General features: G+C 48.6%; 1 protein-coding gene and 1 long non-coding RNA gene across 2 annotated transcripts in view; one reads left to right on the plus strand and one right to left on the minus strand.

The window, feature by feature from the left end:
* TM9SF4 (transmembrane 9 superfamily member 4) overlaps positions 1–13913 on the plus strand; it is a 144455-nt gene that overhangs the window by 47911 nt on the left and 82631 nt on the right. The gene's annotated exons all lie outside the window — the stretch shown is intronic.
* Positions 929–3911, minus strand: LOC144766671 (uncharacterized). The gene is made up of 2 exons (XR_013597873.1): positions 3814–3911; positions 929–3421 (listed from the first exon to the last, which is right to left on the minus strand). It is a non-coding gene; the product is annotated as an uncharacterized LOC144766671 (long non-coding RNA).

The raw sequence follows: 13913 nt of genomic DNA on the forward strand, positions 1-13913 counted from the left end.
ATATTACATCCAACTGACATATAGGTGTTATAGTCGAAGTTTCGGTCTATTTATGTCACTATCCATTAGACCATCTTCAGGATGTTAAGAAAACTAAGAATATAGTGAAAAGAGAAGTTATGATTTAGTAGTCCAGAGAAAGAATTAAAAAAAAACAGCTGAAGAGAAACCAATCTCTAAACAATAGAAGCTCTCACTATAAAGAGGTTTGTGACCATAAGTCGAGCAATGTGATGTCTCTGTACTTAATTCACAATCTGTGATGATTCTTCGTGATACTTTTTATGAGTCCACTTCAATTTATGAGTTGAAGCATGAATTACTGGATGGAGAGAAGGAAAGGGGTAGTTGAGTCTGGAGTAATATTTAATGTTAGATAACCGTGATATAATAGACCGTATCAGCTACTGAATTGCTGTCTGAAATCACTCTAGACTTAAAAAATACATTTTGTAACTATGCGTTCCTGTTACTTACCCAGTATTGATGTATTATTATTTCAATGGCATTGATTTATTTTATCGAAATTTCAAAAGGTTATCGAGCATGAGACAAAGTGTCATATCACACCCCTCTATGCTGTGAAGGCTCTGGGCCGGGAAGAGGTCGGCCGCCCCTATCTCCTCCCAAACCTCTGGCTCAGGCACGTGGGTGGCTATCTCTCATTTCCTTACTCTCCATCTCAAGACCATAGTAAATGAACCTTAGGTATCCCACTATTTAAAATATAGTCTTCTTCAGCAGGAGGTGAAATTAAAGTTAAGCTACAGCTTATAAATTACCAGGTCTTGTAATGCTTAATTTACAGTGCATTATTTGTTTTTCAATTAGGAGACCAGCATAAAAATCATTTTTTGGGCTGGTCAACATTTTTTTAAATTATTTTACTAAAATAAGATGTACTACTTATAAGGGCTTTCAACCAGCCTTTTTTTTTTTTTACTGTTTTTACTAACACAGTTAGCCAGTGCATTGGGACACATACATTGCACATAGTATACTTGATGTTTCAAGAATGAATTACAGCATTATTGAGCAGCTTTAATGTAAATAAAACCATTCAACAGGTTATCGAGCTTGAGACAAAGTGTCATATCTCACCCCTCTATGCTGTGTAGGCTCTGGGCCGGGAAGAGGTCGGCCGCCCCTATCTCCTCCCAAACCTCTTGCTCAGGTATGTGGGTGGCTATCTCTCATTTCCTCATCTCATCTCAAGACCATAGTAACTCAACCTGGGGGTCCAGAACTTGGTAAACGTTTTCGGGCGTCCCCTGGCTTTATATGTCACCCTTTCTGCAACCATGTATAGGTCCATACTCCCGCTTCACTCCGCCAATGTGGGGAGATCAGGGGCTTCCCAGTACCAGGCAAAATCCCTTTTGGCACTACAACCCCTAAGTTACATAATAGTAGTTTGCTGCGAGGGAGGTCAACCTCTGTTGAAGCACCCAGCAGTACGTGTTTGGCATCCATGTGAAGTTGGGCCTCTAATATCTCATTTAACTCCCTTAGTATATGGGAGCAATAATTTGTGTGTGTGTGTCGGTCTTTCTGTTTTGCACCGCAGGCAGTTAGGCGTTTCTGCTCTCCCCATGGTGTGTAGATGGGCCCTATCAAAATATACTCTATGTAGGATTTTGAGCTGTACCAATCGTAGCCGTAACCTGATTGCTACTTTTCAAGTGCATTATGGCCGCTTCCCAGTCAATATCTTCCGACTGCCCTTGAGTGATTTCCCATTTGGACATAAGGGATAGCAGCTAATCTGGGATGTTATTGATTAGTGTTTTGTAGGTCCAGGAGACAGATTTATCAGGAATTTCTTCCTGCAGTAGTCTGCCTTCAATATGTGCAAACTCAGGGATGTCGGAGGTGTCTATCGCCTCTGCTTTCCAGGTATGTCGCAACTGCAGGTACTTGTATCTTTGAGTGTTATTTAGCTGGTATTCGGATTGGAGTGTGTCAAAGGAAATCGGATCCCCTTTTTAGGTCTCGCCTGAGCCAGCATATGTGTTGCTCTGGTGAGACTTTTAGTAAGGGGGCTTTAAAAAGCTCACCACTCGCATTTGCTTGTGGCCTAAAGCTTGCGTTACGTGCCCGGGCGCCATCTGGCTTTCCTCTCTCGTCATGGCTCATTATGCGCATCGCTCGCAGGCACCCTTACAGGGCGCGATCACATTCACGGTCTTGCGACCAATGCTTGTTTAGAATTGTTGGCGTCATGTTCCAAGATAGCGACCGTTCACGGGTATTTTTCAGAAATACGCGAAGGAGGGTAGGCTTTCTTTTCTTAAACATGGCGTTGAGTGAATGGGGTGTTGCACTATACACGTTGGTTTTGAGTGGTCCACGAGCAGTTCGCATTACAGGTAGGCGACGGCGTGTTAGTTTAATGTGAGGCAATGGTTGTGGCAGTTGCTCGCGCACAGCGTAGATGTCTCTTTCGTGCAGTGATGCCTCTCTCCCGCGCCGTCATCTCTTTTGTTGAAGCTTCGCTCTCACTCGCTCATGCAGTGCTAGAATCACTCTAACGCAGTGTTGAGTGTCTCAATCCTGAAGTGTGTTGTCTATTTTTCACACAGTGCTTTCTTTCCCACCCCCTGGTCTTGGAACAGAGTTAAAATGAAGTTGTGCAGCAACTTGTAAGCTTCGCTCAGTACAGGACGAGCCCTCTCCCTGGGAGCGCTGGGCAAGTCACTTCCCCTCCTCCTCTCTCTGTACTCTGGCCCTCTCTCCTCTTGCATCTCTCCACCCTCTTTCTTCACCCAGCCTGTCTCTTGCTTTGCTTCCATAGCTTTATCTCAATCTTATTTGTATTTTTTCTGCTTTCTCCGCTTTTCCCCACCGCCCTCTAGTTTTCTTCAAAGCTCACCTTATTTAATCTTTCTCTCCTGTTACTTCCTCTTTTCTGACTGGACTCTCCATCTTTCTCCCCTGTTTGCTCTCCAATTGCTCCTCCTCTTTGCTATACAATTGCTTCACAAAGGTACCATCGAAGGAGTTGACAAAGCCAATAGGCCTGCCCCTGGCAAGGTGGTGCAATGGTTAGATTGTTTTTATTTCAAGCATATGCAACAAATAAAGGAAGAAACAGGTCACCCCTTAAACATGGCAGCCACATGCTTGCAGTAAACATTTTAAACGTAAACAAAATGAATTAATCACTGCATGTCCTTTTAATAGAACGGCACAGGGGCTTCCTAGCACAAAATATTTAGAAACCCTTTTCAGTTTTAATGGACCGGCCAGGGAGGTTGTGTGAATACCTGGACTCCAGGTAATTATTTTTGGAGGACATAAGTTACATCTTTGTGTGCCTTTATACAGTGGTTTAACACAAAAATATGCCCCCTTGCAAATTAGGCTGGGGGTACCGTAAATGTTCACTTTGAATTTTCTGTACAATGTTCTGTACAAAAACCTAGGGCTGGAAGAGGTGGGCGGACTATCGGGGTCTGGAACTGGACCCGCCACCTGAGGACGATGCTGGCCACCCTCCCTGATCGGTCGACAGTCAGAACTGTATTACAGACACATTGGTGCACATGGCAGGAGTTTCGCTAGACAAGCAAGACACAGGCAGAGCAGGCAGCGTCGCGCGGGGAGTGGGGTTGGGGGGGGGGGGGGAGTTTGGAGGGGTGGGGTGGGGTTCTTCAGTTTCATATTATTGATTATATGTTTGCTGCATTACAAGAACTGAATGCATTTGTAACTGCTACATTGATACTGTGATTGTCTCTGGATATCAGAGCGTTGCGTAATAGGTGTTTCTTAGCAATCAATAAAATCTGTTTAAAAAAAAAAAAAAAAAACTAGGGCTGATCGGTGGCCTTTTGATAGATTGGGCCTCCTTGGACTGCTGGAACCTAAGGTGCCCATGTAACATCCTTATTTAAAAACCACCCAACCCTTAAAATCGAGTTTTCAAGCTCAAACGCCCTTTGATGACCAATCTTTCAACGAGCTTGATGATGAATTTTAGGAGCCACCTGTGAGAAGTTGGCCTGATATGCAGTGCTCACTATTCTAGTGATCACTATGTATCATTCCAAACGACCCTTATTGATGATTGGTTGTAAGTCAACCTGATAGACCAGCTATCCTAGTAGCATGGACAAGAGCAGTCTTTAGGCTAAACTCTAGAGGGCGTGTTAAGCCAGCTGTTTTACCATCACAATTACCCTTTGAACACCAAGTGAAAGGACATCACACAAGTTGTTATGAAAATAAAAGTATATTTATTTATAACAGTACTACCCTGAACTCTTTATGAGTCAGGGAGCTAAGCACAACACAAACCTCTTGGGAAAATACGTTAAGTCGCACATTTTACAAAAAATCCCCGAGGGGCACCAAAAATCATATACTACAAAAGTGGAATGCGAATTACTAGCAGGTAAGTAACTATTCTCAGAGGCTTTGGGATCGCTAGGACTAGACTACTGAACCTTTAGATTACGAGCAGGAGGCCTAGGGAGATTGGGTGCAGAGTGTGCACTCTCACGCGGGATGCGGAACAAAGTCTATGGAGGCTAGTAAATGCAAAGTTACAGTTATCGGACGAATCCGACTAGATAGGCTGAAAACGAAAAAGGATCTGGACCCTTAGATAGTTAAGCTATGCTGGAGCACCGAAATGCTCAGGTTACCTAGCCCAGGGACTGCGGCTGCATAGGTCTGAAAAGACGTCGGGAATCCTCGTTACAGTCTATGGAGCCTGAAAGAAGAAGTTGCTGGCAGGCGACCAGTGGTGAAGTTCGATGTGATCCAAGCCTGGATCGATGAAGATGGATACCTGTAGGCAGAGGGGACCAAGTCCTGAATCACTAGCCAGTGATTAGGTGGGCACCAGGATGGCACCGGGCGAAGTCACCTCGACCAGGTGAGTGGGCGACGCTGGGCTCTGCAGTCTCTCGGACCAGGAGGCGTTGTCGGCGACCAGGATGGAGGTGCGAGCTGTCCCACGGTGGTATCTGCTGTCGACGTCGCTGGACCCAGGATTGGGAGTGGACCAGGAGGGTCCGGGGTGCTCCTCTGTTGGAGGGGACCAAGGGCCAGTCTGGAGCAACCAGACCAGCGGTGTTGTCGTCGTGGTTCGTCGTCAGAAGGGCCACTAGCCAACGGGCAAGTGACCTGGACAACGCGGTGAGCAGCAAAGAGCAGAAGGGCCCCACGCAGATCTCGTGGATGCAAGGGGGCTGGACTTCGGTGCTGGAGCTGCTCAGGGTCGGGGCTTCTCAAACCCCAAAGCACTCACTCGAGGGTCCCTCGGCGGTCGTGCTGGGCAAGCGTCGTGCAGTCTTGAAGATGGCCGGTCCCTCAAGGTCTCGTCACACCCACGAATCTCAGCTGGGCTGACGATGCAGGTAGAGGTCAGAGGTGCCAGGGAAGCCGGTTCTCATCGAGCTGGGCAGTCTTGATCCGGAGGAGAGACTTACAGCAAACCGCGATGCTTGGATGGTGCCTGCGGGTGCAGGGTGACTACTCCTTAGTCACAAGGGAGAAATCTTAAGAAGTCTTGAGTTCCTTTCGTAGAAAGTAGTTTCAGGATTCAAAGATGATCTGATTTGGAAGGGGGCCTGCTCCTACCTTTATCCTGAGAAAAGGGGCTGGCACGCGACTAAGTCCTGCCCTATGGGTGGGACTAGGAGGGGGGTGGTTACACCCCTCTCCTTTGTCCGGTCTCTCCCCAGCTCAGGGGCTGGTGTGCCCCAGGAACTGGTTTGAGCCGGCATATGCACAGTGAGCACCGGGGTGCCACTTGCAGTCACCTTCCTCTATAGACCTACCTACCTGGGATACACAAAATCCTGTCTGGGATGGTGCTAGCACCGCCCCTGACAGGAAACCCTTTGTTCAGGCGTCCGTTTGCTGGAAGGACTCCCAGCAGCAGGAGGGCAGACTGGTGTCTCGGTGGCAGCATCCATTTTGTGGAGCTGAGGCTGTGTTTAACTTTAACCGGGGTTACAGCTACCAACATGTCTTCTCCCTCTAGAGGGGTGGAATGCTACCCCCGTCGCCAGAACTGGCGAGGGGGTAGTATTCCAAAGCGTATGACACCTTACACGACATGTTTAGATAATGTCAGACCAAAGTTACCATAACCGCGAGGGTTATAAGGCACTTAAGAGTATATGGTCTGACGCTATCATGGAAACGGCTAAGGGATAGATCCCGAAGGCCGCAGACAGGCTCAGCTCATGCCAGAGCACTATCTCACACGATTCCAAGCACTCTGCCTCCAGGATTGTTAAGGCCTGCCATAGGAGTGACTGATAGGAGATCTGTGTGCCCATTCTAGGTTTAGATATAGGTATACTATATCTAAAGCAAAGGGTGATTACACCACCTTGCCCCAGCTGTCAAGCAGCCAGTTGTGTCAGTTTTGGATGGCCAGCCAGGGGTGGCATAATACATGCTTCAGCCCCTGGTAGGCCCTGGGTACACCTATGCCCTGGATACCTAAGGTATACTGTACAGGGACTGATAAGGTGACTCAGTATCCAATCAGATATGTACCTAGGGTACATGGAATCCATTTTAACAGAGAGAGCAGTGGGCCTGGGGTCCTGAATAGCAGGGCCCCAGGTTAACTAAGTCAGAAAACCAGCAAAACACCAGGCAAAAAGTTGGGGGCAACCATAGTCTGGGATCTACCTTCCTACACCACCCTTTCCTGGAATCCACTTCATGAAAATCACATCTCTGACAGGACATCCCAGCTGTGCCTCCAACACAGGAATGCTTAAACAAGCATTGGCATAGCCAATAGGTCTTGCCTTTGGGACCTTATAAGTGTTTAGTTATCCAGCACACTATCCTTGGTGCTGCAACCTCAAGTTTTGCATGGCTAAACACTTATAAGGTCCCAAAGGCGAGACCTATTGGCTATGCCAATGCTTGTTTAAATATGTCACCCATTCGAGAAATCCTGCTTATTTCTGGTAATCTCGTGCCCCCCAGAGTGGTGTTTCATTCGTCAGTCTCTTGTTCCATTTCATTTGGCGTTCTGCCCCCTTCCAGGTCTCTGCAGCCCAGTGGGTGGCAGGCAATAGTCGACAGGCTCCCTTGCCCCCATATATGTAATGTGCCTTTCCAAGGTGTAAGTGGGGTGGTTACCGGGTATGTGTCCCCATTCGTTGATGGCCACTAGGTGGACCATCCAGTAGTAGGTCTGTATGTTGGGTAGGGTGCTTGCCCCCATATATGTAATGTAGATATGTGTGGTGTCGCAATTGGAGCCTTTCCAAGCCATAAGTGGGGTGGTTACCGGGTATGTGTCCCCATTCGTTGATGGCCACTAGGTGGGCCACCCGGTAGTAGGTCTGTGTGTTGGGTAGGGTGATCCCTCTCATTATGTTTGTTGCGCTGTAGCGTCTGTTATGCTATTCTCAGATGGCCCCCATTCCATATGAGTGTGCGTAGTTCCTCGTTAATGGTGGTGAAGATATTCTCTGATCATCTGCAATATGTGTCTTGCAACACGTAAAGCAATTTCGGAGTGTGATCCTTTTGTACAGGGCGGCCCTACCGGGTAGTGTCAAAGTGAGCCGTCTCCACCTCACCACATCTTCACGGAATTCCATTAGAACTCGTTTGATGTTGCAGTTGAGGCACATTACTTTGTTAGTGAAGATATAGAGCCCCTGATAGTGGAATCCCTCCTTGACCACTGCAAGTTGCCTTGGTAGTCTGTATGTATCTAGCGAGCCACTCGCCAGGGAGAGGCTTTACTTGTCCCAGTTGATGTTGTATCCCAACTGACTATTGTAGTCTTTGTGAATAATTGCAAATCAAAGGAAGTGTCTTGTCAGGGTCAGTGACCTATAGTAGTATGTCATCTGCATATAATGAAATCCGCTCGTCCCTGAGGAGCCCTGCTTCATCTCTAAACTCACACAATTCTGGGTGTGCCCTTATCAAGCACGCCAGCTGCTCTAGTATCACGACAAATAATAGCTGCGATAAGTGGCAACCCTGTCTAGTGCTTCTCTTCAGCTGGAATTCCGCCGACATCACCCCATTAATGCACAATCTGGCTCTTGGTTTGGTGTATAGCAGTTCCAAATCTGAATCCAAACTTTAACAGGGCTTGTCGCATTAATGGCCAGAGTACTGTATCAGAGGCCTCTTTGGCGTCTAAATAGACGGACCTGTTCCGTCTGCGGGCGGGCCTGTTCTTGACTGTGTCTAACTAATTGGCCGGGCGACGGAGGTTGAAGCACGTGGGGCTGAGGGAGGTCCCCTGGGGGACTCCGCAGGTGGTTGGTGTAGGGTCCGAGAGGAAAAGAGCGAGTCTGAACCGATTCGTTCTGCCGGAGAGGAAAGAGTGGATCCAGTCGAGGGCCTTGTCCTGGATCCCTTCGTCATGGAGCCTGCGTGTTAGGGTGCGGTGGGAGGCTGTTTCGATGGTCGCTGAGAGGTCGAGGAGGATGAGGGCTACTGTTTGTCCTCTGTCTAGTAGGGAGTGGATGTCTCCTGTTGCGGCGAGGATGACGGTTTCTGTGCTGTGTTTTTTTTTAAAGCCGTATTGGGAGGAGTCGAGGATGTTGTGCTCTTCGATGAAGGTGGCGAGTTGGCTGGGAACAGGAGCAGGGAGATGGGTCTGTAGTTTTTGAGGTTGGTGGGGTCCGTCGAGTGCTTATTCTGGAGGGGGTTGACCTCGGCGTGTTTCCAGTCATCAGGGAAAGACGCGGTTGCCAGGGAGCGGTTGATGGTGTGGCGCAGCATGGGTATGATGGTGTCGGCTGCTCTGTTGAAGATGTGATTTCATTGCCTTCAGTGTGTCTTCGGTGGTGAGGGCTGTCCAGCTGTGAATCATTGGTTTCAGGGTGTCTGGTGAGGGTTCAGTGTGTTGGTTGTCTTAGTCGAAGTTGTCGTAGATGTTCTTGATTTTGTGGTAAGAAGGCGCTGAGTTTGTTGCAGCTGTCTTGTGAAGAAGGAATGTCAGTAGACTCTTGTTGGTGGGTTGGGCAAACTTGATGATGCTGAATAGTTCTATTCTGTTGTGTGTGGAGATTCTGTCTTTGATCGCTGTTTTTCTCCTATTTCTGATGAGTTGGTGGTGGGTGTTGGTGGCGGTTCTGAAGTTGTTGTGGGCTTCTGTGGATTTGGAGTTCCTCCAGGCCTTTCCGAGGCAGCGGCATGTGCGTCTGGACTCTCAAAGTTTGGTGGTAAACCATCTGGCTTTCTTGGCGTGTGTGTTCTTCTTGAGGGGGATATGTTGTTGGCGCTGTCTGAGATCCATCTGTGCAGAGTTCGGGCTGCGGTGTTGGGGTTGTCGTCTTCCGCAGTGGTTGTGGTTGAGTTGCCGAGTGAGGAGGTGAGCTGGTCGTCGGTGATTTTGGTCCAGTTTCTTCGTGGGAGCAGGTGCTGGGATCTGTGGATGGTGGGTGTTCTTAAGGTGAAGTAGATGCATCAATGGTCTGTCCACGGGAGTTCGGTGGTGTGGCTGAAAGTGATGGAGTTTCCTGATGTGAAGAAGGGGTCGAGGGTGTATCCTGCTAAGCGTGTGGGTTCGGTAACGATCTGGTAGAGTCCAATTTTGTGGAGGTTGTCCAGGAGGGATGTGGTGTTGGGGTCTAGTTGGTTGTCTAGGTGGATGTTGAGGTCTCCCAGCAGGGTGTAGTTGGTGGATGCGATGGCTTGCGGGGAGATGATGTCCGTGATGGAGTTGGTGAAAGGTCCGGGGGGTCAGAAGATGAGAGTTCCTCGGAGGGTGGCGGTAGGGCTGGCATGTATCTTGATGTGTAGGTGTTCCATCAGATCTGTGGGCTCGTCGGGGAGTGTGCTCAGGCAGAGGGTGGATTTGTGGACGATGGCGATTCATCCTCCCAGGCGGGTGAGGCGGTCCTTCCGGGAGATCTTGTATCCTTGGGGGATGGCGATGTCTGGTCCAAGTTGGTGTTGGTCCAGCTTTCGGTGAAGAATGCGGTGGTGCTGTCGAGGAGGTCCCAGATTTCAGCGGCGTGTTTGTGGAGTGATCTGACGTTGAGGAGGAAGCATTGCAGGGTCTTCGGTTCGGATGTGTTCTTGCGGGCGGGTTGTGCTGGGTGTGTGTTCCTGGCGGTGCTGCAGGTGTGCTGGCAGCGTTGACAGCTGAAGGGTCCGTGGGTGTCGGCTAGTGATGCTAGCTTGCAGGTGTTGTTGCGGCCTGGGTTGAGTGCGTGGAGTACCGCTGGGTTGTAGCATTGGCAGTGCCGAGGTCCAGGGTTCCTGGCGCTGGTCTGGTCGCGGACGGGTGCAGATGGGCTTGCCTTTGGCGCGCCGGCGGCTGCCATTAAGTAGGGTTCGGGGTGGGCTGGACAGCTGGGAGGCGGGAGCAGGGAGGGGAACTGGCTCTGGATGGTCACGTTGGGGGGAGGCATCGGGGGGGCAGCAGCGGCGGGAAAAAACGGGGGAAAGCAAGCAATAGGGAAGAGGGGGGAAAAGTAAAGAGTAAAAAGGGTGAAAAATAAAATAAAAAGATATGAAGAGTGAAAGAGCTAAAGGGTGAAAACGGACCAGGAGGCAGAAGAAGAGTGCTAAGAAGAGTAAAAGGGTGAAAGAGCTAAAGGGTAAAAAACGGAGCAGAAAGTGGAGCGAGAGAAAGGAGTAAGAGGTCCACTGGACCATCAGGGATGCGGTGCAGGTATAACCTGAGGGTTGAGCAGGGCCTCGAACACCTACACTACGGGAGTGCAGGGGATCAGGAGAGGCCTCACTTAATGGTGGAGCTGCGAGGGTGGGAGAGCAGTCTCACGGGCAATGATTCAGTGGCCTTGCGATATTGTTGCAGGCGCCTGGGTGGCCTGTGCACCACATTGTGGGGGGAAGGGGTCCCCTCCCTCTGTGTCTCTTCCTTGATTGAGGATTGTTCCCCAGGAGCTGTTATTAATACTCCTCTTGATACCCCTTGGGTGTCTAACTTGCCCTACGTGGTTTCTATGATGGGTTGGTTGTGTGTGAGTCATCTTGCCACTCGTCCTGTGTCAACCCCGTTCCCCACCTGGATGCCGTCTTCCGTGTTGCTCCCAGGCCGATTTAACAGATGCTGAGTGCGAGGCTGACCTCCAAGTCCTGCGCAGAGGTCTCTCCGCCCTTCCCCTCCGGGGCTGCGGGGTCACCATGCCGCCCTCATGCTCTGCTCGTCTTTTAATCACTCTCAGGCCGCCGCAGCCCGGCGCACCCGCAGTCACACAACTTCTCTCTCTTGTATGCAGGGCAAGCTGATGTTGTGCTCTCACCTGGGTCCCATTACCCTCAGCGGCAGGTCTCACAGGAGTGCTGGCAGCTGCCGTTGTGGGATCCAGAAGTGCAATTTCGACAACTCCCATCGCTCGCGCGCAACTGGCGGACCTCTTTTTTTTTTTTTTTTTTTCGGAGTTTTATATAGCGCGAACTAGACCCGAACCGAATCAGGTATCAGAGCGCTTTACATAGCACCAGTTACGTTACATGAGGACACACTTTCATTTTTTAAAATTTTTTTTAGGCACGGGGAGATTAAGTGATTTGCCCAGAATCACAGGAGGTTTTTGGCGTCGTTACCGAGACTCGAACCCAGATCCCCCAGGTCCGAGGTCGAGCGCCTTAGCCGTTAGGCCAACCCTCTTCTGGTCTTCCATTATCTCTGTTGACAGTCTGCCGTCTTCGGGGGTTATTTCCACATCACTTACCTTGGTGGGTTTCCGAGGCGTGCCCCTGAGGGGCCCGGGGCGCTTTCTCCCAGTCTGCCGCAGCCACCCAGAGGGGCAGTAGGGTCACCACCGTTGAGGATAGTAATCAATGTGCAGCCCCGCTCACCTGCACATTCACTCCCAGTTTCGTCCCTCTCTTCAGGACAGTCATCACTGGCCATGCCCAACGAGTCCCGTGGCTCTTCTCGGGCAGCCGGGGACTTGTGTTCCAGAATATTGGGCGGCCTCGCTTCGTTCACACTCTGCTTCCCTGTTGGGGCTTCTCTACACCCTACTCTTTTCTTGGCAATTTCTCCCACCACCAGTGTGTTTTGATAGCTAGGGGCACTGCTTCGTGAGACCGGATGGTGATCAAAAGGTAGGATTTTAGCGGGATTCTGTGCAGGCTGCCAGAGCTCCGGCAGAAGTGACTAGTTGGCCATGCTACTGGCACGCCCCCTCAACCTGCCTTTTTAATCTGTTAGTCTGTTATTGTGTCATTCACGTTTTTCTTCAGCTGACCATGCATATAGCATTGGATAATCGGTCAGCCTGCTCTAGTCATTGCCTAACTTCATTGTGAGTGATTTATTCTCTTTTATGAAGAACACATCCACACAAAGTTGTTCTATTAGTTGGCAGGAACGACTATGACAATGTATGCTTTTAAAGTCCAAATAAATATTTTTGCTTTTTGTCAATATTGGTTCTAGATTGACAAGAGCCCCAAAGCTACTCCAAGAATTAAGTGCTTCAAAAAGAAAACGAGCCCAAAAATGCTCTCATCCAACCGGATCTATGGGCTTTGCCAATCCTTGTTATTAATTTTATTGTACAGTAGATGGCGGTCTCTTCGAGGTATTCTTTTCCTATTAAGGTATCTGGACCTGACTAAGTGCAGATGTGCAAGGGCATAGATGAGTGAGGGTATTGGTGAAGAAAGCAGTTTTGCAAAAACGTTGGGATTATTGGCCTGATTTAGATCTCGGTGGACGTGTTACTCCGTCACAACATTGATGGATATCCAGTCAGCCTAAATATAAATCCCATTATAACCTATAGGATTTATATTTCGGTGGACAGGATATATGTCACAGTTTTGACCGAGTAACCCGTCAACCCAGATCTAAATCAGGGTCCTGCCTTAAATGGCTCTGTGGAATATATATAACCAGATATATGTAGTTGATGTGACTCTTAATCGGAAGCCTGCGTTGATCTCCTGGATGTTCGGATACAGATTCAAAGCACTTTGTAGCAGTCTACCTGACTTATTCCTGACAATCTATAATTGGGAAGGAGCACATTTAGGATACCCTTAATAAATAGAGTTGCCCTAATCAAGGGTGGATGATCTCAGTGCGTGGACCACAACCATAAGACCATCCCAACCATTTTTTTCTTTCTTTAAGGCTTTAAGAGCTACAGAGCAAGTGACAGTCACCTTGATGATCGGAGTTTTAAATTTGAATTGTGAAACAACAATTGGCCCTAGGTTTCTAACCTTTTGAGCAGAGTTGGGATTCAGATCCTTCAAAGCAAACCATCGCTTTTGTGACCACAAGGATGGTGTGCAGTCTAATATGAAAAACTCTTTATTCTCGCATTCAATTTTGGATAGGTAGAAGCCATTCAGTCAGAAATAGACTTTACACACCATTGTAGTCGAGACTGTAGCATGCAGATGATCAGTTGAGTGTTGGAACAGCAGAAAATATTAAAACCAAACCAAGAAATGAATGCCGCCAAAGGAAGCACTTTGTAAATGAAGAAGGGTGGGGACTAAAAGTCTTGGGTCCTGACGTGTTACTTATTGGAGTCAGGATTTAAAAGGATGACGGTTTACTGGATGTGCACTTCTGATTAAAAAGAAATGCAGGCCAAGCCAGTGCACTCTTTTCTTACTCCCTCTTCAGCAAGGCGAAAAAGAAAGGGGACATGGAATTTGTCATAGGTAATGGACTGGGTCAGAAGAATCTCCAAGGCTCAACCTAAGAATCCAGAGTGATAAGGATATTGCCGAAGTCAGCCATAGTAACTGACTCTGTGCTGTGGCTAGCCCCATCTCGGCCCATTAAAGAGTTAATTTCCATGTGTAAAATTGAGGTTTGAATTAATACCATTTATGCTGTTTCCCATCATACCCATCATACCAACTATGGTAGAACAAGTGCCCTCGCTTGTAAACATGTTTTCATTGATTCTACTGTGGAGAATTTCCAGTGCCCCGGGGAGTATAGGTTTTCTTTTGTTTTG

This window comes from Lissotriton helveticus, chromosome 7 (assembly GCF_964261635.1).
Source record: "Lissotriton helveticus chromosome 7, aLisHel1.1, whole genome shotgun sequence".
Lineage (NCBI taxonomy): Eukaryota > Metazoa > Chordata > Amphibia > Caudata > Salamandridae > Lissotriton > Lissotriton helveticus.